Source organism: Lissotriton helveticus, chromosome 6, assembly GCF_964261635.1.
Source record: "Lissotriton helveticus chromosome 6, aLisHel1.1, whole genome shotgun sequence".
NCBI lineage: Eukaryota > Metazoa > Chordata > Amphibia > Caudata > Salamandridae > Lissotriton > Lissotriton helveticus.
This window is the reverse complement of record NC_136067.1, coordinates 1,168,964,578-1,168,976,679: the sequence shown is the minus strand read 5'-3', so window position 1 is coordinate 1,168,976,679 and position 12,102 is coordinate 1,168,964,578.

The following is a 12,102-nucleotide window of genomic DNA, read 5'->3' as shown; positions in this document are numbered from 1 at the left end:
AACTGATAGTTTGATCTCTATCCATCAACAGGTTCGAGAAGCGCTTCCTGACAGATCTACAGGTGAGGGGAAACATCCGTTACAACGCGGATGTTTCCCCGCGGTGCTGTTACGACGCGTCCGTAACAACGCAAGTCGTTACCACGACTTGCGCTGGAGTGCGCTAGAAGATTAAAAATAGTAAATTTACTATTCCAACACCTTCCCTAGTGTCCACGGGGACTGGTGTTAGAATAGTAAATTATACTATTCGACATCCGCGCCCCCAACGCAAGTCGTGGTAACGACTTGCGTTGTAAGGGACGCGTTGTAACAGCACGCGTTGTGACGGTACGCGTTGTACCGTCATACATCCACAGGTGAGGCCCATGAACTCCGACCTGGCGACCACGTGATGGTCAAGGTCTTTGAGAGTTTGAACAGCTTGGAACCGAGGTGGCGAGGACCGGAGCAGGTGCTCCTAGCCACGAGGACAGCAGTTCGAGTGACGAACCGAAAGAACTGGCTCCATAGCACTCACTGTAAGAGAGTGTCGCCTACCTTGGTGGAACCTGCTGTGCTGACCGACCATCGAGAGATTCTGGAAACGGTGAAAGGCCACGCTATCTTACTTGACGAATCTGAGGAAGTCTTCCCGGACCACACGATCACTGGAGTATCCCGATATCAACTGAGACAGTGTTGAAAAAGACTGGTTGATCTACTGTCCTGGGTTGGTGAAACGGAGTGCCGGTGTGGCAAGGGGGGGTCTCAGTCCTGCGTAGTGTAGTGACACCCGTCTTGACCCTCGGTGAAGAAACCAACGGCTGCCCAGGGCAAAGAGCTCCAACGATTGTTTCAACGACAAAGTGATCATGTCTGCAAAGAGATCAACTATTGGTAAGATCTGTAATAAGAAGACCATTTGTGCTGTAGGATTTGTTGCTGCTATGGTGGCTATAGCAGTAATAACTTGGTTGTTGAGAAAGTGGCTCCTGCTCGACAGCTTTCGATCGCCACTACACCAGTACCAGTTGAGCACCATTACTTTACACTTCTCTACCATGAGCAGAAGCATCGGCAATCCTACCAAAACAACACATTCATAAAGATACTGCATCACACTCACAATGCCACAAATACTACCGACTGTTGGGTGTGTGGGATGATACCTGCTCACCAGAAGAAAGGAGGAACACCTTTTATTCCTCTTCCTTTTTCACACAATGGTTCTTGCCAAGCTTGGTTTGCACTTCTGATTGCTTCAAAGAATGCGACAGTTGGAAGGATTAACTATCATCTTAACAAATGCTGTTACCCTGATGAAGATGGTTACCCTCAAGCTAAAGGAACTAAATGGGAATGGGAAGAGTATCAACCGGACAACAATTCTGTACCATACGTTTTCACGAACACAAGAACTATTAAGAACAATGGACCATTTGTAATTTCTGTGACCAGAGCTAAAGCAGATTTATGTATAGAAAGTGTTGGGAAAATTCCAGTGGGAAGGAGTGAGTGTACTGTGACATTAACTATTGAAGGTGCTAATAATAGTAGTTTTACATCGTCGCATAATACATATTTTGTCTGTGGCAATAAGGGATATTATCAGCTCCCAATTGGATGGTCCGGGGTATGTTACGTATCATTTTTGTTGCCCCCTGTATTTCTGGCACCTGCATTGTATCACCGTGACTTTAAACTGTACAAAGATATTTCCAAAAACAGAAATAGGACAATAAGTATGGATGAAGTGGACCAGACTGACACCACTTTGCAACAATATGTTGATTTCAATTTGGGCTTGTTTTTCTTTGTGGGTGCTGCATTAAACAGCAGAAAGATAAGACAATTGACTCGTGCTGTAGAAGCTGTTACCAATCAGACAGCTATGGCACTTGGAAACATTACAGAAGAGCTGCAAGTTGCGAGTATTGTAGCACTCCAGAATCGTATGGTTCTTGACGTGGTTCTAGCTGATCGAGGTGGTGCATGTCGCATCATCTGCAGCAGCTGTTGTGTCTACATTCCGGATCACTCACCTTCAGTGTTTGATGCAATCTCTAAAGTGCATAAGATTGCTGCAGAAATTCATCCAGAGACTGGTACATGGACTTTTTCAAGCTGGATGTGGACACTTTTTATTACCTGGGGCTGGAAGCTATTGACTATCGTATGTAAACTATAGGTGATATTATTTACATGCTGTGTATGTATACAATGTGGTCCCATGCTCTGCTCCGTTTGCATCACTGCTTGTACACCTGCTAAGAGAAATATTGCAGAAATAAAAGCCCAGCAAATGCTGAATAAAGAGGTCACTAAAATGATGAACATCAATGTACAGGATGCATATTTAGATTACCCTAGATGAACGAATGTCTTCAGATAATGCTAAAAGGGTCATCTATTGTAATTTGACAGCGATCAGGGTTAGCATCAGCTGAAGCCATCTTGTTTTCCGGCAACCATCTTGTTTGCCATGTTCTGCCTCGTGCTCACCATGTGCTCTGTCCTACCTGTCTGTTGTCTGCTCTTGTACTCTGCCTAGAGACAGCTTATATTTAGCCTCTTCCACTTTGCACATGCTCAGTTGAGCTTGCAGCTGTCCATGCAGCTGTTACTAGTCTGTAAATGTCAGGATGTGTTTGCTAGAATTAGCAACTGTTAGCTCCTCCCACTTGTTGACTGTACATTTTCTGTATGACCTTATATTTACCTAAAACCTTCTTCTTGTACTTGTACCGCCTTCTTTTGAGCCCCTGTGTGGGTATAAAAGGACCATGTTCTTTCTGTTCAGTGTGCTACTTCATACATTACCGAAGGGTGTTGTGTGAATGTAGTTCCACCTCCTGAGGTTTAATAAATTCTTTGTTTTATATTCCAGTTTCTGTGCCAACTTCTATCCTATTGGTCTGAGGACTTGTGCAGAGAAGGGCGAACCCCTAGCACTGGTAGGCCTTGCTGAGGCCCACCACCACACCAAGTAAGTTTGTAATGGGGCCGATAACCATAAGGCAGAAAGCGTACACAGTTTAGGGACCACACTAACTGGAGCTGCTGCAACTTTCACAGATATTGTATGTTCCTTCTGGCACCCAAAGCGCTATGGAAGCCCAGGAAGCATACGTTAACACAGTGGCTAACCCATGTAGAGGTAAATCGAGAAAGAGTGCACAGTATCTCCAATTCGAGGGACAAAATAGAAATACCACGAGGCAGTAGGAATAGCCCAATACGGGGCACTTACAGTTGCAGCACTGACCGGAAAAACCAAAGGGGGTGATGTCTGCTGTCAAAAGGGGGTTGTGTGTGTTTTAGTCCCCCCAGTGGCAGCAAAACTGCAGTGGCTCATCCCCTCTGGAAACAGGCTGCATCAAGATGACAGGGGCCCCAATAGCCCGTACGTAAAGCCATAGGTAAAGCTGGTCGGGCAGAGGATGCAGCCTTAAGGCTAGAGCGGTCGACCTTGAAGCTGGGGAACCTGGCTCGAGTCTAGGTAGGGACACTGGACATCCTGTGATTATCATGAGTAACTGTGGGTGAATTTTCTGAATTCGCGGTACGTGAATTCACGCAAAAGCGTACTCGCGGTCCACAAAATCCGCAAGCTTCCAAATGTTTGCGGATTTTGCGGACCTTCGAGTTTTTTTATTTTTGCGTGTTCGCGTTTTTATTTTCAGCGTGGCTACCACGAAGTTACCCATGCGGTCGTCCATGGGCGTGGTCATCTTGTTTTCAGTGTTTGCGTTATGTATTTCCATTTCCGGGCGCTAGTTTCATGCTCGCGTTGTGCATTTCCTACGTGCGGTGCGCAATTGCGTGTTCGCGTCCGTTTTTGCCTGCTCGCGGGGGAAATATCGCGCGAACTTACCCACGTGGTCGCAATGGGTGCGGCCATCTTGTTTTTCATTCATTGCTATGGTTCTGGGCATGCTTTTTCAATCCTCCTTCAATCTTCATAATCCTTTGTTTCTTTAAACTTTTTAAAAATATTTTTTACTCTTTATCTATCACTCTATTTTTGTACATCTATATTTTGTGTTTTTTTCTACTTTTTGTTACTTTAAAACTACTTTTTTTAACTCTCTTTTCTATTATTTACTTTTTCCCCATTCTTTTCCTTTTTTATTTTCCTTTAACTGTCCAGGACCATGGCAAAGGGAGCCGGCAAAAACCTGAAGGGGAAGGGTCCCGCACCCCATAGCCGGCTCCCTTGTGGCCGCTTAAGGGGGGAGGCTGTAAGTCCCATGGAGATCTTCAGTGCGGTGGAGGTGGCTGCACTGGTCTTCTTCGAGCAGCGTCACCTCCCCAAGACCGTCGTGGCAGGCAGCAGGCCCGGTACCGGGTACGGCCTCCGGGAGCATCGCCAGCTATGGGGGAAGGTGTGCCGGGCCATGTATCGGGAGTCAGGGGTCCGGCGCACCTACAACCAGGTGACGCACCTGTGGTTGGACATACTGGACCAGGAACATTGATAAGCGTGGCTCAAATCCACCTGAGCGACTTACCTCACTCATCTATCATTCTCATATAATAAGCCAGCCAGGCAGTGGAGAAGAATAAACAAGTAATTTTATTAGGCCACAAACTCCCATATGAGAGGGCCCTGTCTGACCTCACTCTCTAAGAGTGTGGTGAGAGGACTGACTCATATCATCACAGTAACACATTATAATACAAAAAGGCAGAGTAAAACACGCCCATACTGGAAAAGTACTGGACCCCGGAGAGGATAAACAATGGCCTCATACAAGAGGCATCTGCACCTGGAATTGCAACATTCTCTCTTCTGACTCCAAGGACACGGAGCCAGGCCTTAGCATCTCCAGCACATGAGAACAGAGTGATAAGGGGTTTCGCTAGTAGTTTCAGTCACAGTGAGCTGAGAGACAAAACTGCTGACATGTGGAATATTCCTATTCCTACGGGAGGGGGATGAGCAAGTGCAACTCGCACAGAAAGAGAAATGCTTCAAAAATGGTGGCACACAGGCCAAGCTAAGAAGACTGAAATAATGTCACACGCATAAATGAATATATCAGTAGTTAGACACATTCTGCTAACTCATAAGCATAATGTATGCAGTGGGCGGGGCATGGAGAAATGAAACCTATCAGACCCTCCTTTTAGCAGACTGTGGCTAACTTTATTAACTAAAAGGAGAGCCTTTACATCAAATTCTAAGGGCCAGGACACTATACTGATCAAAAATATCATCATCAATAAGCATTAGCCAGTGAATTTCATGAAGTTCAACAGCATTGGAAACAGGATGTAGTCTTGTTGGCCTTCTGGAAACTCGTATATTGCTGGCACACATGGAGCAACAAGGGGGAAGGCAATAAACACAGAGGCAGCAAGTCAGTAATACACCTACATTTCCTACAACCCAGTCGGGGAGTCAGGAAATCAGGCTGTTGAAAGAATTTCACCCTACCAATCAAAGTGTACCAGCCCACGCAGCTATTCACAGGTGTCAAGGGAAGTGCCAGTAACCTGTCCTTCTTATATGCAGCGGAAAGGAGTAACCCACAGACCCAGCAATCTGTCACCTTACACAGCATGGTCATGGTCACAGAAGTAGTGCAGCATGCTATAGGGCAGGAAATGCAGAGGCAACAAGTAAAAGAACAACCCCTGCCATACCTACTAGGACAATAATTATTCTCTGGGTGTGAGGCACCCTCCTTTTTGACTAATCTAAATACATCACACTTTAAGTCATGAGCAGGAATTAATGCAAATAAGATCAAACTGTCATCATCAAGGAAAACACCCGATTGAATCCAATACTGAGGGCTCACTTGCATTATCAGCTAGGACCTATATCTAACATCCTTGGAGTAAATATTTTATCAGGCTGAGAAATGTGTTTTACTAAACCACTCAAAGTATACTAACCCTCACAGCTACTTCCATAGGGCAAGAATACAAGCAACAATTTTCCACCTCTGTGTGTGTGTATGAAGGCAATGACCCACACACCCAATAATTGTTTTGCTGTTCTATGAATAACATGTGTCAGGTGCAACATTTGAATACTACATCATATTAATGAACTTCCCAGTGCTCCTCTTCGTGAGGATCTAGAGTACCAATGATATTATCAGGTGGCGTTGAAATACTAATGAAGGTATGTGTCAAGCAACAAGAAACTAATTCTCTAAAGAGAAATATGAAAGCAACAGTTAGGATACAAACAAACACAATATTAAATTTGTAGACCAAGAGAACCAAAATGATCAGGGACATCTGGACAAGGAGCCGCAGGGGCTGCTCCTCCATGGGAATAGGAACATTCAAAACACAAATTTTCCTAGCTAAAATGTCCAAATTAAACTAAAGGAAACAATCTGCAACACAGCCAGCCAGAGGGGGGTCTTCTCCCTGTGTCCATCTGAGCCTCACAGGTAAGCTCGTATTATCCATCAAAAATTCAAAAATCATCTGCGTTGGAGCTGCACTTGCTAGCAACTCAAATGGAAAACAATCTTGGCCAATGATGCAAAGTCTTTCTTGCAGAATTTTAGCAACCACCAATCCAGGTAGTGCCCTCTACAAATTCTGTCCAGTGTCTCGCTCAGTACACCAGATATGAATCTAACAGATACTAAGAACACTGTATCTGTACCCTAAGACTAAAGTCTCTCCCTATCTCCTACTTTTCTTCTCCTGGTGTACCGCTCTTCTGTCGAGGCCATAGATTGTATAAAGTGTGAGCAGGTACCTTAGCAGACAAAACTGTAGATTCCAAAACAGATGGGGAACAGGGAAACCTGAAGCATAACCACTGGAGAACTGGCGGCAGCCTTTTGCACAGACAGAACTGCCCCTCTCAAGTATTTCTGAGAAACGAACCACTGGGGAACTGGCGCAAAAGCGAAGAGTGAGTCCTCCATCTCGGTCAGGCCTGCCCTTTTCTTACCCAGGAATCACACACCTACAGCAGCTTCAGTGGTACCTTGGCTCCAAGCTAAACTTCCATTGGTATCTTCTGACGACGGGACTTGACTTGCACTTGAAGTTGAATCCGATGCTTGGGTCCCCTCTGGCTCGGGCTGTGTGACTCATTTCTATTGATGGACAGAACAAAGGTCTTTAGACAAGGCATATGAATAAAATTCAAATTCAAAGAAACCAAATGAGGTCTATTCTGTGCTTTCATATTTCTTTACCCATGTCAATTTGAAGGTGAACACATTGTACCTATCAATACATTTGTGCACTGACATTAGGTAATACATTACATATCTGACTTTTCGCTGTATTACCTGTAGATGGACGTTTGCATTTATTGAATTCTAAGAGAAGAGAGAAAAAATAAAACAAAACAGACATGTTGTATTCCCCCATTTGCACTTGAGAAACAGCAAAAAGGGAAGTTCAAACCGCTCTTCCTATAGCGAGTACACAGCGTCTACTTCATGAACCTTCACTGTTGTGCAAAACTTCAAACACTTCTAATATTCTTTTTCTTTACTCAAAACAACTATATTTTTGCTCATGACCATGCTCACATATTACTAATTTCTACAAATCTTTCATTTCTAAAAATATTTGTGCTGAGGATCACACATCATCTTTTCACTTTTTTCACTATTTAGACCATGTAACATTTTATTTAGGGGAAAACCTGTTCACCAGCTCTAATAGGGAATATCAGCTGAACTTTACCGGCTAACTGATAAGAGACTTGTACACCTTTACTTAGTGCTGCACAATAATGGTGTTGTTACCTAGGAATGTGACACAAAGGTACCGACCTATTGTTCCCTTCAAAGGTCAAATAAGGAAACACTAGTCAGGAGGCAACTCAAGACCTGGCTGTTCGAGCAGTAGCGGACCCCTTCCCCCCAAGCGCCTTGGGACCCTCCCGTGTGAGTAGCTCGCTAATTCTAAAACTCTCAGTTTACCCAACACTTGTAGAACAAAACTACCCACGTCTAATTCCCTTTTTTTTTTTTAGATCAAAGCAGGACAGGAGGGAGCAATACACATGTTACCTAGTTCTAATTTATATGAGAGCTAGCGGGGAGCTAGCTTCCTACCCCATTTTTGACAGAAGGAAATCTGAAACATATTTCACTTCGGTCAATACCATCAACCACTGGGTGTAGCCCTGAGCATAAACAAAATTCTAGGGGATACGTAGCACTTTTGAGAGGGCTAGAACATCTTTTAGCACATGTAGAAATGTCATTGCCATAAAATGATATGTGTGCCTATTAATATCAACGTATCTGAGGAAGAGTAGTAAGGAAATGGAACTGGAACTGGGACACAGCTGAAGTCCCCCATAACTAGGCACTATGCGACATTCATTAGGGAAATGGCGGCAAATGGAAAATCTATAAATGAACAAAAATTACTGAGGTAATGGTCAGGCTTGTGACACAACACCATGAGTACACCGTAGAACTCTCGTATTTTTCCCTCCATACCCCTTTTAACCAAATAGACAAACACTGCTGAAGTGTTGTCTGTGAAATTTAGGGACCAGAACAAATTCCCCATAGAGGAGCTTGTTCTAGTATCAATAATAGAATTATCAAAAAATACAATACAGAGACATACAAAAAAAGAAAAACAAGCATACCAAGGCAGCAGGTATACTTGCTGTGTTAAGCACAGATAGCATAGAAAATTCACTGTAACGCATGCAAATGAGCTGTGACACACAACACGATGCCATGCATTTCATGTACAGTGAGCCTGTGGCCCAAAACCCAGCGTGATGCCTACTTAATTTATCAAGCTTAAGATCGATCAGCATACCATCCACGCAGAACAGAGCAAGCAATGCACAATAAGCCAAAGAAACCATAAAACACACAATGGCACAAAGGCCACAAAAGGAAAACACAATATTAGTTACTGAAAGGACTATATTTTTTCTCATGCATATCATGCATCATGCGGTGTCAGTGCACACTTAATCTGTCCAGCACAAAGCTGCATCAATACTCACCGTAACACGCAGATAAAAATATTTCCCATTGCACTGAAACGAAACAAATCAAAACACACACAAAAGAAACAACAACACAGAAAATATTGGACAAAAAAAGCAACCACTTAGTAAAAATACCTTCCACAAATACTTACCGTAAAACCTATGCTTGGAGCACATTCACACCAGTTCACTGTTCACTTTCCATTCTGAAAACCCTGTCTGCTGTCTTAGATAAGAACCTGTTCTAACCTCTTCAACCATCAGCCATGAATATAAAACATTTAGCAGCATTGAAAATCACATGACAATCTGGTAATGGCATTTAATGCAGCATCAAAAGGGAAAAATATATATATAAATTTACGTTCACATCATTCACTTGTCATAAGCCAGGAATTTCCATATTTGCGTAAAAATGTTATTCTTGTTACTAAAATACCAAATGTTTCTGCATAGTCATCTGTCGCTGTGTAAATGAGCCCTCTTATAACCAATGCCATTTCTTAACTTTAAACAAAAGGGCGCCATATTCTCACCTCCAGAACATACTAAATACTCCAGTGCACACTAGCAGACGTCTGCACACTCAGCGGGTGGGACACTGGACCCACTGCAATGGTGCCCCATGGGCAAACTGCATACAAATACTGTTACACACATATAGACATTACACACATATATACCTTCCCACCAGGCCGCTCCTATGAGCAACACAATCAATATTTTTACTTGCCCTCGCATCATCAGTACTCTCCACTGGTATCCACTAGCAAAGACACTAATCAGTATGCCAATCAGGGACCCCCCAACTCAATTATTATTGAAATAGAAAAAATGTTATACTAGGACATTGTCCAACATTGAAACAAAAATCAACACCAAAAATGGACACAACAGACAACCAATAAATCTCTTTTTACTGTTTGCCATTAAACTGCACACAAATTAATCACTTACTGAATACCATCCAAACAATAGCAGTAACACTCACTAACATATTGAGTAAATTAATTTTTCTCAAAACAATCCTTATTTTCTCAGGCTGGGCCATGTTAAAGTGCAATGTTCTATGTCCAAACGAAATGACCTGTTGAAAGTTATTCATAATTTTGTTCCTCATTCTAAATCACATGTGTTCTGAACAACTGCATTATACTTCAGTCTAAACCCTCATAATTATGCAGACTCGCTGTTGCTGGCTCCAGCTGTGTATCTCTGCTTTCTGTGCCAGGAGCAGAGTCTCCTAGCCCCCCCCATAATCTTCTGCCTGCACTCTTCTCTCGCTCTCGCCCTCGGTGCTCTGCGAACCCATTGGAATGGTGCTGATAACACCAAGGTCACACCTGTCCTGCTCTACGGTGGCAAGCATCTATGTTTCCATCCTCCATAATCTTCCAAAACTGAATAAAAATGCACACACTGTTATTCTAAAGTGTGGGCTGAAACACATTCATTCGACAAGTCATGTTTAAAACTAACTAAATAACTGCATTTCACTTTCACCGTCTGCTAAGAATTCTGGGCTGCTAGCCAGCCTTCCGCCTCCCCTGGCATTCACCACCAAGGTCAAATCTGCCTCGCGCTCGGGTCTGGCGCTGACAAAGCCAATAAGTCCTTCCTAACTCTTTGTAACATTCAATAATTTAACACTATTTCGGCAAATACATTTCTCATTCTATTTTTTTTTTGTTTTTCACTTTACACTCTTCCCACATGCTATTAATATACATTCTAATTACTGGTAATCAAATCCCTTTTACTCCATCTTCTACTGTTCACAAATTGAGGGAATGGAAGAAACCAAATTCTTTTCCCATAGAGCACAGCCCTGCATGCACTTTTAAACTACACGAAAAACACACTGATAGTCAGGCACACCCATCTCAGATAGCTCACAAGGACCAGACAATCTAACTTATGCAACAAGACGCACTCACTTCATGCAAACAAACATTTACACAAACAAAAGGCGGCTCACAGACTGCTCTCAACCCAAACCAATTATAACAAAATAAAACATGTTACATGAAATACATACCCCATCCTCTTAATCACTGCTCACATTGGCTCACTGAGCCACTAAAAGCAACTTTAAGTGTACACATTTTGTCTTCTTTTAAAACTAAAATTTCCTCTTTCTGCCACAACCTTAGGAATCAAACATGATCTGACAGCAGTGCCTAGCAAACAATCTCTCTTGCAAGTCATCTATCTTAACTGCATCAGAAATATTAAACAAAATCAAGAGTCTTCTACAGGAGCGGGTTGGCTCTTGGCCAATCTGACATCAGTTGAACTGCAGCAACACCTAAAACATTGCAACCTAGTGAAACACGGCATCTTGCACACTCAATCAAACACCACCAAACTCACTCAATCAAATACCGCCAAAGAACCCACACAGATCCTGGCACAAAAGAACCAAACAACTATCTCCACACACAACCACACATGCACACGCACTTCCTATGCATTGAGTCCCTGCCAAACACGTGTTACCATAATGGGACAAGGCCCGTCGACCAAGTCCTGGGGAACCTGGACCCTACCGCAGACCGAACAGTACACTAACTGTTCTGAAGCTGGAGGACACATCCGCCACCCGGGTGGCACTGCAGACCATTGCGCACTTTACCCCGGAAGATCTGGGACTCTTCCATCAAACCACTCACACTAGGGGTTTGGGTCCTTTCCCAGTATTTAACCGTGGTGAGCCACACTCCAGTCTCAGTACTACCCGGTCGGATGCTCTAAAACAGACATCCACCCAATACCCTCATCACCAATAGTCTGTCAGAGCGCCACTTGCACTCTGAGTTCCCCGGAGCACACTAGCCCCAGGAGCACACCGGCTCCTCCAATCACCAGAGACACACCGGTCTCAGAGACACACCGGTCTCATGGAGCATCCCAGCTCCCTCAATCAACAGTCGGACCACTCACCTTCTGCTTGCAGAACCGACCTCCACCGTTCTCCACTGCCGGCTGCTGGGACCAACACGGTCAGCTCCAAGGTTCCGCCTTCTGGACTCCGGCGTAGGATCATGGACCGGGACCTCTCGATCAGCAGGGTGGGGCAGCGCTGCGAGAACCAAGCTCGGCATCAAAGTGGGTACCCAGACCCACCGTGCCGACCAGGGGGTCTCCGGCCTTCTGCTACCCAC